Source organism: Rattus norvegicus, chromosome 19 (assembly GCF_021556685.1).
Source record: "Rattus norvegicus strain SHRSP/BbbUtx chromosome 19, alternate assembly SHRSP_T2T, whole genome shotgun sequence".
NCBI classification, from domain to species: Eukaryota; Metazoa; Chordata; class Mammalia; order Rodentia; family Muridae; genus Rattus; species Rattus norvegicus.
The window spans coordinates 5844201-5862333 of NC_141552.1; the positions used below are offsets into that span (position 1 = coordinate 5844201).

Below are 18133 nucleotides of genomic sequence, written 5' to 3' on the forward strand. Positions count from 1 at the left end.
TTTCATTTTATTTCCATGCAAAATACACGTTCATAGTACATATTTATGTTCTTGTGGAAAACATGATAAAGCCTTCAACACTGTACAGTTTCAAACAAGATGATACTGAATTCTAGAGACTTGTGAAAAAGAGAATACGAAAACAAAGACAATATTAATCCCTCTGTTCTTAATCCATAGCAAAATAAATTGGGGGGTCATTAGGTTCATGGGCTTTTACTTATGCATACCACAGAGAAGGTGCAGAGGAAAGTTAGTGCTCTACACTATAAAGGCCACTCTTGCTCTCTGGTGACAAATGCGAAAACAAAGGGGCATGCCTGAGAAACAGGAGGAAAGAAATAGATGCCTCGGTTAGAGACGGATGCATGTCTGAGCTGGGAAGAGGATGTCCTGATTAGAAACTTCTGAGGAGAGAGCTGTATCTGGATGCAGTTGGGCACATTTATCACCTTAGCACTGGGTGGAAAGAGGAAGGGAGACCTGAACTACATCGAAACATGGGCTATATAATAAGACCCCCTCCCAAATCACAAATGCACACGAGAGAATCTAAAGACAGAAGATCAGCTTCTGTGTGGGCGAAAACATATTTAAGCAGAAAGAACGTCTGAGTACTGATGGACTCAGGCCTTGGAAATTGCCCTCTCTGCTTTCAGATATTATTTTCTCCCCTAAGGCCTTAGTTTGGCTACAGTTTTTTTTTCCTTTGCCATGTTAAGGGAATGATAAAACAAAGCCCATCATTTGCTGGTCTGGGTTTATTAGAAGCTTTCAGCCCATTCAGAAGTGTACAGACATGAAAAGCTTATAATTTATAGTGCTGAAGTGCCATTATCACCTTCAGTCTCTAAGAGAGAAGAAAAACTATAGCTCATTACATTAGTTTAAGAGCACGTAAAGCTGGAAAGAAAAATAGTTCTGTAGAAAGGATATAAGCAGTAGTTACTTTTAAAAAGTACATTTAAAAGAGCGTAATCTATTCAGTTTAACCTTAACCCGTGCTCCGTTTTTAATGAGAATGATTCCTCCACTTTAATATTCATCAAGGATGTCCCAATTATAAGCAATCATGTACTTCATGCTAAGGAACAAAAGTAAATGAATTCACCAAACAGGTGTTTAAGAAACATTTCAGAGCAATCTAGAAACAAAAGGTTCATTTTCCAGGAATCTCAAAATGAGAAAGACAAAAGGAAACAGATGTTCTGGGGCAGTGAGGTATTAACTTCAGGAAGACGACGGTGACAAACCCCCATCGGGGAAGATGCTCACCGGGTTCTTACTCCAGTAATCATTGAATCTGTCACTCCCGGCACCCATGAATTCAGTGTACATACCACAGGGCACAAAACCACCAAAACTCTGCAGAACTTTTCTCCCTCGGCCCCAGAAGCACCTACCTGTGAATGAGTGTACCGGGTGGGGTTGAGAGAGCTAGAGAGGTGAGAAAAACCACGAGTGCCTGAAACGCAATCTGTTCCATTTTAGAAAAAAATAAATGCCAACAGTGACATTCTCTTGATGAACATAAGATGTTTGTAAAAACTGTTATGTAATAAAAATGGGAAAAAAAAGCCTTTTGGGTAATAAAGAGATAGCTGATTAGAATTACCATTTTTTCATATGTACAAGAAAGTCAAACTACAAAAGAAAATTGACAAAATAATAATTTTTGTAGTATATTCTCTTAGTAAGGACCTGGATTTGTGTCTGACAGAATTTGTCTGATTGGTTTCAAACAAAGGAAAAGCATAGAGTACTTCTTCCTTCAGATGAACTCAGCTTTACTGGGAACTTAGAGAATTTGAAGTGTGTGTAACTATGTTGAGGTAATATTCTGTCTGTCTCTCTGTCTCTCTGTCTCTGTCTCTTTCTCTGTCGCTCTCTGCCTGTCTCTGTCTATTCCTGTCTTCTAGTCTCTCTGTTTCTGTGTCTCTGTTTGTCTCTGTCTCTGTCTCTCTCTGTCTCTCTCTCTCTGTCTGTTTGTCTCTATCTCTATCTCTCTCTCTGTCTCTCTCTGTCTCTGTCTGTCTGTCTCTCTCTCTGTCTCTCCATCTCTGTCTCTGTCTCTCTGTCTCTCTGTCTCTCTGTCTCTCTGTCTCTCTGTCTCTCTGTCTCTCTCTCTGTCTCTCTGTCTCTCTCTCTCTCTCTCTCTCTCTCTCTCTGTATGTGTGTGAATGTGTGTGGTGTGTTTCACATAGGTGTACATTCAACTTGACTATTGCTGCACTGTGTGGTGAGTGCCACTGAGCTTCCATTATTCTTCAGCTCTCTCACAGTGCTGATGTTAGTTCAAGGCATTTTGAATTTAGGTCTCCCAGATTATATAGTAAACAGTTTACTCCTTGACTAATCTCCCAGACCCTGTATTTAATTTCATTTAACTTGATGAATACAATTACTTTAATTGGTTCTTTTTTTTTTCAAGACAAATCATTCACATAAAAAATTTAAATGCAAAATAAATCTATTATCACTTTTTAAAAATTTTATTATTATTAATAATTTTACTGAGTCTTTTCTTTACACTCCAGATTTTATCCCTGTCCAGGTCCACCCTCTGACTGCTCCACCTCTCATACATCCTGCCCCATCTCCATGAGGATTTCCCCTCTAATTCCCCACCCCACCAGACCTCCCCAATCTTTGGAGCCTCCCTTCTCTTGAGGGTTAAATGCATCTTCTCTGACTAAACACAGACCCAGAAGTTCTCTGCTGTATAAGTGTTGGGGTCCTCATATCAGCTGGTGTTGCCTGGTTGATGGTTCAGTGTCTGGGAGTCACTCCACTTAAAAATTTTTTTTATTTCTGTTTTCGCTCTTCATTCATGTTCTTAACACTAATAAGAGTGACAATATAAGATAGATTTTTAAATTTCTCCTTTAAAGTAAATGTTAGGTTAGGAGGGATAAATAGCAAAACTATAAATGTTCAATTATAACCAGAAGGTAAACTAGAGATAAAAAGTTCACCAGACAAAGTAAAATAACTGTGAACATAGTTATAGCATTGTGTTGACTCAGTTTGATTATGGAGTATTTATCTTTAAATCCATAGGCCCCATCTTAGAAAAAAATATTAAAAGGTACTGTATTTGTGTAATATTAATACTAAAGCTATCCAGGAGAAGGTTCTAATAGTGATAGGGGAGTATTCCTTTCCCAGAGAACAATTGTAAATTCCTGTCTGCATGCTTTATCATCAGATAAAAAGATTTTAACAAATGAAATTCAGCTAAGAAGTGGGTTTTAGGGAAGTCCATCTGTTCTCTATTTTGTGAATGAAGATGTCAGCCTTTATCCTCTTGTGTCAGATTAACTTAAATGAGGCTGAGATAGCTCCCTGGGTGCGTTACCAAAGTGTTTCAGTGATTACAGATCGAGCCTGCCTTTCTGATCACTTGGCACATCTCGCGAGACCCACGTGCGTGCCGTTAGATACGCATGCGCTATCATGAGATTAGGCTGGGGACTAGATCTCTGCTAGCTACCGACTCATCTCCAGAAACTACACCACGTGGCTGGCGTTGACCAGGACAGTATGTACATACTTGTGTCATAACGTGTTGATCAATTTAATAGTTAGATGGAATTGTATAGACTGCAATGCGTCTAATCTTTAAGCCACCATTTGAAAGTAGATACGGCTATAAAGAGGGCTCAGGTGGTGGCACTCAGAGACGGAATGACAGAGTTGTTCAGTATTTTGTACATAGCAAAGGTTGAGTGTGAAAACAAGTACAAAATCATCAGATGGATCTGATTTCCTCCTCCTTTGCGAAGTGAATGAAGGAAACGGCTTTACTCTGGAGTGAAGGACGCATGAGAATATTGGTTGGAGGACCTGTATCTATTCATATAAGAAAGTACCTTAGGAGCAAGGATATTCCTGTGCATGCTCAGTTAAGGTCAACTCAAGAAGGAGGAGAAAATAGACGTATTCAGGGTCTGCTAAGGTCAGGGTCACCTAACTAATACTGAAATCGTTAAGATGGCTGGTTGGCAGAAGGACTTTCAGAGTTGTGTAGCTTGTACCATAAAGACAGTGAAGCCGAATGCCTCTGGGCATATTCATGTTTCTTCCAAACCAGTTAGTTATACGAGTAATGAAAGGGCACTTTGAAGGCACTTTATATAGTTGCAAAGTATTTAAGAATAATATTAAATTTCATAAACAGTCAGCCTCATCCCCCGAAAGTGCCTGACTTGTTAGCAGTTAAGACTGTGAGGAAGGACAATTGTATATTGATTGTCAAAGCAGGGTGTCTCATCTGAACTTTTATAAAAAGGACAATACAAAGTTTTGAGATTTTTTTTTTAAACTGGAGTTTTAGCTCCAAATTGGAGATTGGAGAAGAGATCAGAAGTCACAGTGTGGTGGTATACTTCAAGGGTTTTATGGTTTGCAATGAATACCTCCAGCCCTACTAACTTTCCATAATTGCTTATAACTCACCACTAAGAAACTGGGGTGGCAGTAAAGAGCAATTGCTGCTCTTGCAGAAGACCCATGATTGGTTTTCATCACTCATTCGCATACTCACAACCTTCTAGAATTCCCACTCCAGTACCATCTCCAGGAACCTATGGTAGGTACACTCTGAGGCAAGAATCTATTTTCAATAAGTAGAAGTAAGACAAATAATAGAAATATAAATAAATATGAAGTGGAAATTTAAAGGAAGATATATATCTGTTTTAAACCTATCAATATTCCAAGACGTTTCCCAATTAAATGAAAATACTCAAATGAATAAAAATATAAATGAGTAGTTGTTTAAAACAGCAATTAAATAAAGAAAAAGGAAAGAATATTGCATCCCTTGCAATAGCTCCCTGTCACTAAATTAGATCCAGAGAGATTCCACCAGCCATTTTTCCCAATGTGTCATCCTTCACCGAATTTCCAAAATATGGTGACTTATTTGCATGTGTAAGTAATAAAGAGTGGACAGAGAAAGATGGTGTTTTGTGTTTGTTCTTTTTTGGGGGGGGTGGTTCTTCATCCACTTTGTGAGTTTTTATTGTGCCCTACTCTGGGAGTTGAGGCAGAGCTTGGAGATGAACATTGTGAGTTCCAGACACAGTTAGAGGAGAGATACGGAGCATTTGAGGACTTTGAAGAAATTGAGATGCTTAGAATAGTCCAGGCAGGATCCTTGCACATGCACCGAACACCAGTTTTTAAAGACTGCTCTGTGCAAGCCTCGTTAGTGTGGCTGGAAAGTAAGGAAACTCTAGAACTCTGTACCTGGGTGCTGGCAATTATCCTTTACAGAAAGCACACTACTGGAGGTTACCTGAAAGTTTTCAAAGCAAGAAGCATATAATTGCCTGTTAAATTAATTTCTTTGAGTTGGTAATAATGCATTGCTCAGGCCCACTACAGTGAACAGTACACAATGCTGCAAATGAAGCTTTTCACTAATGATGGTTGAATCTCCCAGGGAAAATGCCCTGTTTGATCGCACCAAGGGAATGATTCTTCCTGGCTTAAAGCCCAGTTGCTAGAGTAATTGCTTCATCCAAAAGGTGCTTTGTCCAACCTAGGTTGCTAAAAATGTTTTTATTATTATTATTATCAATTATCAATTATTGTTGTTATTTATTATTTATTTATTTATTTTGGACCACTCATGGAGAAGTTCTAGAATTGTTAGGAAGGCAAGACATGTCTTAGCCAACTCTTGACAGAATATCTTTTCGTTTTTACTGTCACTTTACTCATATGGGAAGTGGGAATCATAATTATTCTTTCAATGTTCTGGATAGTGAAAATTGAATTTGAAGTGATAGTATTATGGCTCTGAGTGAGGAGTGTACCTGTACACTTTGGAAAGTGATAAAGTCTTCCTATTTTTTTATAGCTAATCCAGTTCCTAGAGTTTGATTTATTTCTGAATTTAAGATTACTTACTTAATTTATGTTATCTACGCTCCAATTTTTTTCTCCTTCCTCACAGCGAAACAAAAAGAAAACAGCAGCAAAAACTTAGGAAGGGATCAAAGCCTGCTTGTGCTGATAGGTGTAGGTCTTTGTGTGACTCGTTTCTTCAGTGACCTCCCTCATCTCATGCCCTTGGTTCAGGCATTGCAGATTGACCCGTGATTGGTGAATAAATAAAGTGAAGTGGGCACGTGCTTAAGTATTTTTAAGCTGAGACAGACTGATCGAACCAGAAGATTCAGATTTATCAGTAAGGAAGTGTGTAGGCTTCGGAGTGTGTCTTTGCCTATCAGGGCTTCAGGCTAGAACTTCCGTAGGATCTGGAACATTTTGTTTTTGGGTAGAATGAGAGGGGAAGGCAGGAGTTATAAGTTTCCTGTTTACTCTGTCATCCAAAGCACTATCAAAGTCTTAGTGTGTACTCTGGTAATTCTGAAGTTTTTAAAGCGTATCTCCTTGCTGGGCACCGATGGAAGGAGAAGCCCTTGGTCCTGCCAAGGTTGGACCCGAGTCTAGGGGAATGTCCGTAGGGGGAGGTAAGAAGGGGGTGGATTGGGAGGGGAGCACCCTTATAGAAGAAGGAGAAGGGGATGGGATAGGGGGCTTATGTCTGGGAAACTGGGAAAGGGAATAACATTTGAAATGCAGGTAAAATTATCCAATTAAAAAAAAAAAGACTATCAATAGTTAAATCACCTATTCTTGGGCAACATTATATTATCGTTGTGTTTTGTAAATCAGTGATTTCTCCTTGAGACCCAGCAAATACTTAAGAAATACTTAGGTAAAGGAGTAAATAGAGAACCTAAGGAATTAACAGCATTAGGGAATATCCGGTGACTTCTGACTTCAGACAGACACTATTAATTGATTATGGGAATTAAATTTTAAATATATTCTCCTCAGTGATTAGTTGTAAATTTCAAGCTGAAAAGCACACAGTACTATTGGTATGTAGATTGGTATTTGTAAGTGACTGGCACAGTCTGCAGGGCAAGTGTGAGGCTGCACTCCTAGTATGAAAATTGTGGGGCATTGATTGTCCATGCAGTGGTTTCTCATGGCGGATCAACCAATCTTGGGAGTAAGAGGCAACAAGAAAGGTGTTAGTGGAGAGGACCCCAAGGTCTCCTGTCACCTTCCTGAAGGGGCCTGGCATGCTGATCTAGTGAGATTTATTTCTCTTCCCTTCAGGAGCCCTGAGGCAAGCCTCAAACAATGCCATCCCATAATTCATTACCCAACAAGTCCGCTCATCATTTAATCTGATCTGTATTGAGCAAGAGGCAGCAAGCTACAGAACAGCAAAGCCCAAATAAAGAAAGTGCAGCGTGTTTTCTGATTACAGGAATCCTTAATCCAAATCTCTGGGCTAAAAATACAGCCACTGTTCCCTCTGAATGTCCCCCAGCCACCTGCACTTCAGAGCAAGCCAAGTAGACGGTGATAAAGATGATAGACATGGAAACTATGCTCACTCGTGGTTACTATATGCCAGTCAATCTGCAGCCACATTTATTTGTATTATATCTAGGAGCTTGGAATCTCTCTTAGGACAAAACTATCCTCAACTGTAACCCAAGTACAAAGACTGTTGTTTGCTACAAGGAAGGGCCACACATGCTCAGCTTATAGCTGCCAAGTGTCTGCACCCAGACACATACATCAGCTAGGAAATGAGAAGCTACTGGGACTTTTGAGTTGCAGTGATTTTGGAGAAAAAGCTGCATCAAAATTGTGATAAACAGCAAGGACTGGTGAAGTGTACTTTAAGGTGTAAAATAGCCAAAATCCAGTTAGCCTTGCCAACACGTGGGATTTCTTCTTACGGGTGTAGTAATTTTCTATATTTTCATAAATAGCCAAATACCAGGAGCAGACAGGGTTCGTGTCATTTCAGTATCCTATGCCCCTTGACTGTGTGTTCAAGTTAAACTCTACTTTGAAGCAAGAGGGCAAGATTAAGTGTCCCCTGAAAGTGAGAAAATCAGGAAGAAGTAGACATGGCTATAAAATAAATTTGAATGCAATTCTTGCCACTTCTGATTGTGAGACAGGAACAAACATACTAACACACTAACAAAGAAAATAAGTACTCAGGATCTGAGAATTCATTCTAGAGCAGGAGAGCTCATGAACAGGTCAGAACACAGAGAATGGGGTGGGCAACTTCTGTGAGCCAGCATTCAGAATCACTTAACGCTGATTTCAAGTAAGTTCCCTTTTTGGACTAAGGCTGTTGGTCTCCCTATGAGAAGCAAATGCTAATCTTTACTCAAAATCAAAGAAAAGCCCGATTAGAGGTGAAATTTGAATAAACCAAATCTACTTCAGTTTGAAAGTAATGCTTGAGGAGCAGTAGACACTTGTGGAGACTGTAAGTCCTATTGCCTGGGACACAGAGACGTAAGTGAGAGTGTCCTGCTTGCTCTGTGCTATGCAGTGCTCTAATCTTATCTGTGCCTGCTAATATGATTAACTCTCACATGGCTGTGAGTCAACGCCACCCTTTCTTCCTCCCAATAAAGCAAAGATAAAACACAATCTTACAGATTGATTGATGACTGTGGATTTGATCCTAAGTCTGTCTGGGTCCTAATACCAATTTCTGAATGATATTATATATCTGCTTCTGAAGATTAATGAATATCACTTGGCTCATGCAGATAAAATTTCGAGTGGGTTTCTGTAAAAACATGATTTTCTTTTCCTTTCCGCTCACTCCAGTCTTAGTTTTCCAAATCTTCATAAGCAAAGGTCAGCAACTTTGATTATGCAAAGATTTTCCCATTATTTCCAAATTTTAGGATCCACACCGTTTTCAAGAAATTCTTCCTTAGAGATTTTGAAGGACAGAGGGCAGCTTTAGACTTTGTTCCCACTGAAGGACCTGAATGGGTTTTGATGGCATGGTCGTGACCCACATGAGCATGAGAAATTTATTGTTCACACCTGTTGAAATCTTCTGCACTGGAATGTGGAATTTTAGAAATCCCTGTTTCCTTAATTCCAAAATTATTAAAGTCTGAATTGGGGGCTAATATCGATGTCTAAGTGTTTCAGCTCCCCACTAGGGTAATCTAGGAATGACAGTGCAGTTCGCACCACATCCCCTTGAATGCAAGGTAATGGGCAAGAGAGTTAGGCAGAAAATAAAACTGGATTAAAATTGTGGAAAAGAATGGCTGGGACACCACAATCAAAAAATATGAATTCCAAGGGAGCTTCTACTAGAAGTTTCTTTGCTCTATACAAGCAGTTACCATGGCCTGACTAATGTGGTAATCAGTGAAAATTAAATTGTCATGTTCAATAGGAAGCTGAATTTCACTTAGAATATATAGGGAATTTATATCTATATTATATTATAATGCACATATCACATATTCAGGTCACATTGTATAAACTAGTTTTGATAATGGGGGGAGGATGGGGAGGGGAACACCAATATAAAAGGGGAGGGGGAGGGGTTAGGGAGATGTTGGCCTGGAAACTGGGAAAGGGAATAACAATCGAAATGTAAATAAGAAATACTCAATTTAATAAAGAAAAAAAAATAGACGTTGTTTTCAAACAGTGGAGTGCTGAGTAATCTCTGAGTGTGCTTTTATGGTGAGCTCCATTCACACCATGTTTAAGGGATGAAACGTGTTTTATAAAAACCACTTTTTCCTGGCTTTATTTAACTGCTTTGTTGAGCCAACACATAAACAACTAATGCACCGTGGAAAAAATATGCGCTTGGAAAAAATTTTCTTTTATTGATGGTGTTTAAATAAGATTTGTCATTCGGTTGTGTGTTAGGCACAGTATCTAAGTCTCTCTCTGCCTGTTTAGATTTCAGTATCTCGGAATGTAAAAATACCCACACTGAGCCAACACTTGATTTCCTGCTGAATTGTTTTTCACATTTCCAATATAATTATGTCGCAGTTACAAAGAAACAAAGATGAACTCTGCTGAATACCATAGAAACCCGAGTTTGTTTATTCAAAAAAAATACAAAAAAAGCCATCTAAGACAGACACTGATGTGAGGGTGACTTAGCAGGGTAACTGATACCTAAAATAAACTTGAAAATATCTAGATGTTTATTAGAAGTGAATGGTTAGACATGGACCTTAAAGAGCTGCTCCATATCCTATAAATGACCCCTAGCATAAGAATATAAGACCTTAGAGAAAATATGAAGTGCTGATATCATTATCTTCTTGTGAACTCTGTCCTGTGAATGAGTGCTTTTGTCTGTAATGGCATCTATCATAAACAGCTTTAAGGTCGAATAGGCCATTACTAAGTGTACCAGATAAATATAGAATATCTGTTTAACATATGAGTTATTCTAACCAGGGACACGGGTTGTTGAAAGCCTCGTTCTTGTCTCCATGAAGCTTCTGTAGAGAAAAAGAAACAACATTGGGCTACAATTATGTTATGCAGCTGGAGATAAGACACATGCAATATGTTGTGTTATGCAGCTGGAGATAAGACACAGCAAATGTAAGGAAGTGATAAGTTCGTTCTAATAAGTGCTTTATTCATGGTATATAGTCATGGTACATAGTCAAGTCAGGCCGCGCAGCATGAAGAGAAGTAAAACAAGACCACCATAGACCCTGAACGACAGAAGGGATTCCAAAACGTTCCCCTTTTGCTTGTAACGAAAACGAGTGGCTTGTTCATCTTGATATAATTTTTGTATATATGGCAGCTTTAAACACAGTTGTAGGGTGGTAGGTCCCGCATCTGCTTCACCATAGGGCTTGGCTGCTTAGAGAGGCAAGATGCTGGAAGTTGACCATGCTCACCCCAAATCATCGCTGGGCTGGTGCTGGACCCCAGGGAAGCCCTGGGACACTGCTCTGAAAGTGGGAAAGTGGAGTCTATGGCACAGGATAGCCAGAGCTTCTTCTGGGTCCCTTGAGCTGTCTGGTTCTCAGTCTCTTGGACATCCAGGTGCCTCTGGAAGAGCTGAGAATAGAGGAGGGACCTGTGGGCTGGATCTGGCCTAGGCTGGGGGAAAAGAGTATCATGGAGGAGCTCTGGCTTTTTGGCTTGAAGGCTGCAGACCTGGTGGCAATCTTGGCACGAGGTGTAGGGAGCCCTTCTACTGGAGACTGTATGATGGCTCTATAGGCAAAGGCCTTCTCCATGGCTCCCCAGGGTGGATCCCAGTGAAAAGAGTCAATCCATGCTTTTAAGGTCATTAATTTTCATGGTGGAATGTAGATGTGTAAAACCATACCCCATTTCTCAGGTTGGGTCTGAGATTAAATACCTTTTGCAGGGAGGAATGTCTGGGAAGCTTATTGGCTAAGCCCTCCAGGCCTTTAGATACCTCATTAAAATGGAGATCTGTCTTGAGCCTACATCACTACAGGGCTTGTCCTTTTCCTCATCTATATATGTAGGGGCTTGGGTCATTGCCCTTATGTGACTGATGCCACAAGTCTATGGAGGACTGCAGCTAGTGACTGGGGCCTGGTACCCAAAAACAGCCAAAGCTCCTACTATCCCTTCAGGGTCTCCAGGGCTTCTAGCCTTAAATCAACCGGGAACCATACTAACTTTTACAGTTCCACACATAGTTATTTTCATGAAGACCTTCTGATTACATTTATGAGTAGTGACGAAATTTGAAATATGGCCCAAGTATGAAACTTTTTTGAAGGTTAATCTGATGACAGAAATAGAAATTATCGTATCACAAAATTCTGTTCCTAGTATACGATTATCAAAACGATTTCATTTAACCCTCATGGCTGCATTATTAAATTTATGGAAATTAAATAAATTTGAGTGTATTGTATCTGTGGGATTGAGTTTTATCTTTACTGTGCATATAGGAAATCCTAAATGGTTAAAATAATTTTAATTCAGAAAATTCTAGTCACAATTTGTTTGTTTGACACCTGCAGAGTAGCTGGGGTAAATCAGCACAGATATACACAAGGTCTATCCCTGGTTATAACAGGTCAGAACAGGTCGTTAATATTTTCATACCTTTAAAATCAATTCTAAGAAAATCACGGATACCAAACAGGCTATTAGCAAGCCCTAATATGTATCAATTGTAGTAATCAATATAATATATGTAGGTATATGCATTTGTATAACATCTCTACAAAGAATATAAAATAAATAATGACTTGAAATGTTGAAAGTTAGTATTTAATGTAAACATACTTTTAGGACTTATGTTTGATATTCTGTGTATAGGGGGAAAGCATAAGAATCATGATGCTTGTGGATTACTTAGGAAGAAGATAAAACATGTAAGAGCACATATAAAATTCCATAGTTTTAAATCAGTGTAGTCTTCCCTGAGAACCTGACTTGCTGTCACTCTGCTATGAACACTTTGGGGATATTTTAAGGGTAAATATCTTAAAATCATGTCATTTACAATGGGAAAATTAAGATTTAAAATTTTGTAGTGCTTTTAAATCCATATTTGAGAAGTTGGGCTTTGTTCTTAAGATTACTATTTAATGCTTGAATTACTCTAGATGCACAGAACACACGAAACTCAAGAAGGATGACCAAAATGCGAACGCTTCACTCCTTCTTTAAAAGGGGAACAAGAATACCGTTGGGAGGGACTAGGGAGGCGAAGTTTAGAACAGAGGCAGAAGGAACACCCATTCAGAGCCTGCCGCACATGTGGCCCATACATATACAGCCACCCAATTAGACAAGATGGATGAAGCAAAGAAGTGCAGGCCGACAGGAGTCGGATGTAGACCACTCCTGAGAGACCCAGCCAGAATACAGCAAATACATAGGCGAATGCCAGCAGCAAACCACTGAACTGAGAAAGGGACCCCCATTGAAGGAATCTTAGAAAGGACTAAAAGAGCTTGAAGGGGCTCGAGACCCCATATGTACAACAATGCCAAGCAACCAGAGCTTCCAGGGACTAAGCCACTACCTAAAGACTATACATGGACTGACCCTGGACTCTGACCTCATAGGTAGCAATGAATATCCTAGTAAGAGCACCAGTGGAAGGGGAAGCCCTGGGTCCTGCCAAGACTGAACCCCCAGTGAACGGGATTGTTGGGGGGGAGGGTGGTAATGGGGGGGGGAGGATGGGGAAGGGAAGCCCATATAGAAGGGGAGGGGGGAGGGGCTAGAGGGATGTTGGCCAGGAAACCTGGAAGGGGAATAACAATCGAAATGTAAATAAGAAATACTCAAGTTAATAAAGATGGAAAAAAAAGAAAAAAAAAGAAAAATGTTAAAGACAGAAGAGGCAAAGAAAATGGGAGGAGGAGAGAGCTCGGGAGGGAGGGGAAGTTGGAAGACAGACATGATCAAACTGCCTTCCCATAAATAAGTTACACAAAGTAGCAAGCACCCAACACAGAAAATAAGATGCTTACTCATCTGTCCCCAACACAACATAAGTACTGAACTGTATTACAGATCTACATTCAGTAGTAGTCGTCCACGGAGTCATGTATGGGAAGAGAAGTGAGACAGAGTGCTCTGCAGAAGCACAGGGACAGGGCAAGGATACACGGGGCATCAGCAACCATGCCTGCCAATAAACTGCTTTCAACTGGTTGGTGAGCTACTAGAAATCAAAAAAGTAACCAAGTTACAACCTCCATATACTTTATTTTAGTAAGTCTTGTATGAGGTGAGATGATTTTACTTACATGGAAACTGGAAGGGTTATTATAAAGCAAGTAAAATCTTTTAACAATTTGAAACTTATCTACAATCTGTCCTGAGGTGACCAGAGTTGAATTTGACATTGTCACTAATAAATGTAGAGACTTAACAATGTAATCTGAATTAAAAACAATTTCAGAACTTAAAAAAAAAGATTACTATTTCTCTTTATTTTGGAACCAACTTTTCTAGTTTTGACCTTGTTATTTTAAAGGAAACAATTGACAGTATATATTTGGACATTGATTAAATTTGATGTTTCAAGAAAACAATAAATTTTTGGAAAACTTAAAAATAAAGGATTACTAGAATTCTTCCTCAAGATTTTCTTTATTATCTCTTTGGGTGAAGATTTACTAAGATTTGTTTACAGATTGTTGATAGCATATCTACTATTGTAGCCTGTCAGGATGATGCTGACCACAGGATTAGGGGTGGGAAGTTTTGAGTTATGATATGTCTATTAAAATCTGACATTATTTTTTTGTTGGGCAAAATGCTCATTTGTATTTAGTTTTGTTCATTATTAGTAATTTCAATAATATGATAGTTCTAAATTATTATGGGTTGAGTCTAATAGTATTCAAAATTGTGTTTAAAACTTAAGGAAAAATATTTGAACTATGAAAGTTCATTATTCTCTGGGACAACAATGGTATACTAGAATATAGGGGAATTTTAGAGCCCTAAAAATGTTCATTGACCTTCAATCTAAAACATGAAGACATGTTTTGCCCTTTATACTATCCTGTTAGTGACAAAAGTTAGGAATCTCATTAGTTCCCAGATATATGTTTCCGGTTGGTGAAATTGCTGAATGGCTAATAATGCATGTATTTGTATATTCTTGACATTTTTGAAATACAATCATTTTAATTACTATTGTAATAAAAATTAAGATGCATACCACAGTAAGAAAATCACTCGTGAATAAATGTTTTAGTATCCTTCAATTACTTTATGTGGCTAAAGGAGTCCGCAAAAACAAATTTTTGAGAACTGCTGCCTTGGAAAGGCATTTATTAACTAAATTCCTTTGAGGTAAATAGTTTTCAATATTGTTATGAGGCATATTTCCACATTGTTTTAAAAAGTGTCACTTTTAAAATGTGTTTTATACTGATAGATATGTGTGTGTCCTTAATATGATTTTGAACATAGAGTACCGACAGGGTTTGGATATTAAAGCTCCTCTACAGTATTAGGGTTTTTTTTCCTTCATTTAATTAATTTTATTGCACTTACTAAGGATTTTACCAATAACCATTTTCAAGAACTACTACAAATCATCTTTTTCACCTATTCTATCAATTAAAAGCCTAAATCCTAAATGTTTTTCCCCAAAGAGTTTGTTGCTGGTTAATATCTCCAGGCATATGTGGGAAGTGGTATGCTCTCTCGTCATTGGGCTGACCTCCAGGGTGGATCTGGGTAGTTTGAGTGACCCACTGTGCTCTGAGTTGTCTTCAGATGTAAACGTAATGTGAAAAGAATTATGTGGTCATATTGTCTCTACAGTTTTATTTAGGCCATTGATGGTCCAAGTGAATTATAGGTAAGTGTTAAAACCACTGTACTGCCTAAAATCCAGTACAGTTCCTTCCCTGAACTGTCTGTTGTCAGTAACAACACTTAAGACATTTGTCTCTTGATCTGAAGAACCCCAAACTAAGCTCATCAAAGCATTAGTAAACTTGAGAAGAAACAGAAATGCTCAGGAGGCAGGAGCTGGCCGATCTCTGTGATCAAAGGCAGCCTGGTCTACAGAGTCAGGGCTACACATAGGAACGGTGTCTCAAAAAATCAACAATGACAACAACAACAACAACAACAACAACAACAACAACGAAAAGTCATGTTAGGGAATGAATTGTTGAACATCAGCCTTCATTGAAAACAGCTAGAGCCAGGCATGGTGAAAGATCAAGTTTCAGCAGGTGAACCTTTTTAGGGAGTTCTAAAAACAGTAAGAGGTATGAACCATCAGATTCACATCTCTGAATTTTTACAGGGTTCTAGATCTCTTCCCTTCTCACTGGTTCTTGTCCCCTTTAATGTAGATGGCCTGTTCCTCCAAAGAGTCCTGCTGGAATTATGTTCTGTCCAAGTTCAGTAACATGGGCTGGACATCCTGCAAACATGAGCCTAAATGAGTCCACCCTCCTTCAAGTTCTTGTCAGATACTTGTTAGCAAGGAAGAGTAATTAAAATAATTATATAATATATTTCAGTAATATCTGGCTACCAACACCACAGTGAATGTTAGGAAACTCAAAAAAGAAACATTGACATTTTAATGTAACTTTCTATGTTGGTACAAAAATTGGTGGCATTCATACAGGCCAAAATTTTTCCCAGCCCAGATAGAGACTAGCCTACTGTTTCTGAATCCTCTTTAAATGTACATTTTTATTAAAATATTATGGCATCATGAAATCACTTCTCCATTCCCTTTCTTTCCTATAGCACTTCCCTTGTTCTCTCCATCCAATCCCCTACAACTACTCCCATACTCTCAAGTAGCCTCTTTTTCATTATTGTCATGACATATGTGAGTATATAAGCACAAATATAACAGTACAAACCACTGAGTCTATTTTTGCTGTTTCCGTGTATAAAATTTTAGCTCAGAACACTTGTATTTGGGTATTAGAACTCTTTGAGAAGTACATGGAGTGGTATGCGTGTAGATTTTATAGAGTTGAAAACAACCCAGCAATGTGCTCCCAGAAAGAGAGATGCTTTCTAAGGACTGAACTTTGAGTGCTTAACCTGGATGCAACTATGCTTCTTGTCCAGGCAGATAATCCCTGAATAAGGCCATTGCTTACCTAAGATACCCAACAATCCCATATCCCTTCTATTCCATGTTTAATTCACTTTTTACTTTCACAAATTTAAAATCAGGTTTTGAAAATTGAAGTTAATAAGAATGGTTAACAATGCTTACCCTTCGGTCATTTCTTAAGTATTCTTTGATCAGTGCTTGAGATAAAAGCATTTTAAGTTGTGATCATGCTCAATGCCATGGGCATATTATCAATACCATAAGAATGATAATATTTAGAAAGCTATTGTTTCCTCTTCTCCCTGAAAGACTGCATTCGTAATTCTTGACACTACTAGGCTTTGACAGTAAATCTTCTTGCTGCCTTACCAGTATGACATAGTACAAATGCTATTGTCAAATATTTTATGTTTCACAAAATACTAGCAAATTTGGTTAATTGTTATGCTTTTACCCTCAGAGTGTCTAACTAATACATGGTAATGTTGAAGCTACACTTCTTTTTAAAATGTGAAAAGAAAGTGGCCATTCTTACTATCCTGGGACAAACAGGCAAATCCTAGTGAATTTAGCAAAGTGAATGACATTTAAGAAGAATGTAAATAAGAAATACCCAATTTAATAAAGATGGGAAAAAGGAATTAAGATATAGCAGAAATATGTTTTGTAGAAAAGGATAAATTTGGCCCCAGTTGGATGGTTTTAAAGTTCATAAACTGACTACTCTTTATAATGTGGAGCCCACAAAGTAAGTGTTTGAATTAGGTCACTCTGGAGGTTAGCATTGGTGTTTTAGGCAAACCAAATATCTGAGAGCTCAAGTTGTCTTCAAGGTTATTCACCTACAAAGGCATTTTGCGATGCAAAGGTTGCTCAGGAATTCCCAACTGTTCTTTTCGTGAGTGAGATATGTTGACAAGCTAGATGTTCTGTGGATCACTTCTAGGGACACACATGGCATTGGTGATTATAGAGTTGTCTGTTGGTCACGAACCAATCACACCAAGTTTGAAACAGTAAGGCTGGCGTCACGCAGACAGATAACATACAGAAATCTACTGGTAAACATCAACCTGACTGAAGAATTTACATCGTGTGTGTCTCTACTGTCCCGAGAAACAGGATGCCTCTGTGCAGTGCAGCACGCATCCTTTACTCCAACTGCGGATTTTCCTGTAGCACATCAGCAGACCCCCAGAGAGCATCGTGCTTTGCTCCTCTAAGGACTAAAGTTGTCTTGAAAGATGGTAGAGTCTCTGTAACACAGATCTCCTCAGCATGCCAGACATAATTTGCGAAAGTCCAAACTCGGATTTTGTATAATGTTTTCTATGCAATATTGAAATGAGACCTTTAAATAGGTAAATTGTGTTAACACCAATTTCTAGATAATATATAATATATTCAGGAACCCACCTAATTGCATCAAGTTTAAAGATCATATTTTGTGATCTTTAAATGTTCACAAAGATTGCCTTGTCATTACCAATAAACTATATGTATTTAAACATCTTATGGATACCTGTCACAGAGCACATTTTGTTCTCTCATTTGAGTCAAAATGTTTCCATTTGGAGAAACCATTTCCCATTTTTCTAGAAAAATCATCCTCAGATTATTTTTTTTAATTTTCCCTTTTGTTGATTTTTTTCATTTTTATAGATATTTTCTTTATCTACATTTCAAATATTATCCCCCTTCCTGGTTTTCCCTCTG

At 38.5% G+C, this 18133-nt stretch overlaps 1 protein-coding gene across 6 annotated transcripts in view; it reads left to right on the plus strand.

Annotated features, from left to right (window-relative positions):
• Nucleotides 1-18133, plus strand: part of Cdh8 (cadherin 8) — a 397554-nt gene that overhangs the window by 265230 nt on the left and 114191 nt on the right. The gene's annotated exons all lie outside the window — the stretch shown is intronic.